This window comes from Mirounga angustirostris, unplaced genomic scaffold (assembly GCF_029215605.1).
Source record: "Mirounga angustirostris isolate CCGP_5_RB_7025 unplaced genomic scaffold, mMirAng1.0.hap1 SCAF_8, whole genome shotgun sequence".
Lineage (NCBI taxonomy): Eukaryota > Metazoa > Chordata > Mammalia > Carnivora > Phocidae > Mirounga > Mirounga angustirostris.
Genome location: NW_026991716.1, coordinates 105,165,211 through 105,166,789, shown reverse-complemented (window position 1 = coordinate 105,166,789; position 1,579 = coordinate 105,165,211). Strand labels below are relative to the sequence as shown.

The 1,579-nt window shown below is 35.1% G+C and overlaps 1 pseudogene; it reads left to right on the top strand.

The window, feature by feature from the left end:
- Positions 1-525: 525 nt before the first annotated feature.
- Positions 526-989, top strand: LOC123837113 (large ribosomal subunit protein eL27-like; annotated as a pseudogene).
- Positions 990-1,579: the final 590 nt, after the last annotated feature.

Genomic DNA, 1,579 nt, shown 5'->3' with positions numbered 1-1,579 from the left:
CTGGGTTCTATTCTGTTCCATTGATCTATATGTCTCTTTTTATGCCAATAACATACTGTTTTAATTACTATAGCTTTGTAATATAGTTTGAAATCAGGATGCATGATGCCTCCAACTTTGTTCTTTCTCAAGATTGTTTTGGCTATTTGACGTTTTTAATAATTTTGCTTTAAAAGAAATGAAACAAGGAAAAAAGATAACTGTAGTGTTGTCCACTGAATTCTTCTCAAGTAGAGAAAAGCCTTTGTTTAGAAATGAACTCAAATGGGCATGTATGTTAAATAATATAAGGCCCTTGTTGATTTGCTTGTCTTATTTGGTATGGGGCAAATAAGTAGCTAAACTACCCTAAGAAATAAACAGGGATTTAGAATTAGATGAGTAGTTAGATTGGAGGATAAGATAACTACTCAAGGTTATAATCCAGCAAAGGAAAATACAAATCTAAAAGAGAAAAAGATGAAAGAAATAAGAAACAGTGCTGAGCAAAGGTATCGGTGGAATGTGTCAAGTTAAAATGAGTAATGGTTTCTTCCTTTCTGCTGTAGGCTCTAGTGGCTGATGTCGAGATGGGCAAGTTCATGAAACCCGGGAAGGTGGTGCTGGCCCTGGCCGGACACTGCTCCGGACGCAAAGTGGTCATTGTGAAGAATATTGATGAAGAATATTGATGATGATCAGACCATCCCTACAACCATGCTCTGGTGGCTGGAATTGACTGCTGTCCCCACAAAGTGACAGCTGCCATGGGCAAGAAGAAAATCACCAAGAGGTTGAAGATCAAGTCTTTTTTGAAAATTTATAACTATAATCACCACATGCCCACAAGGTACTCTGTGGATATCCCCTTGGACAAAACTGTCATCAACAAGGATGTCTTCAGAGACCTTGCCCTTAAATGCAAGGCCCGATGAGAGGCCAAGGTCAAGTTCGAGGAGAGGTACAAGACTGGCAAGAGCAAGTGGTTCTTCCAGAAGTTGCGGTTTTAGATCTGTTTTGTTTCAGTCATTAAAAATTCCAAAAAAAAAAAAAAAAAAAAAAAAAGAATAATGGTACATAATAAAAAAGTTACTATGTAAATTTAAAGAGAAAATTAATATATTTGATCACAGGGAGGGTGGTGGGGACAAGTTTGAAGAAATAAGTTCTCCTTTTGGAAAAAATTAAAATCTTAGATTGGATTTAAAAATATTCAGTAAAGAGGGCTCCTGGGTGCCTCAGTTGGTTAAGCATCTGACTTCTGATTTCAGCTCGGGTCTTGAACTCAGGGTTGTGAGTTCAAGCCCCATGTTGGGGGAACTTAAAAAAAGAAAAATATCCAATAAAGACACACTAAATAGACTAAATAATAAATAAAAAACAAAAGAGATATTGCATAGTACACTTAAGAGGCTTGATGTAATATACTGTATGTATATAAATATATACAATAAATAGTAAATACACTTTTTTTTTTCAAAGACACCTAGAATAGTCTTTGAAAACATTAGACTAAAAAGACAATTTAAGAAGTTCTAAGGAGAAAAAGAAAGATTTTATACAGATCACATTCTCTGACAACAATGCAATAAAAAATGAT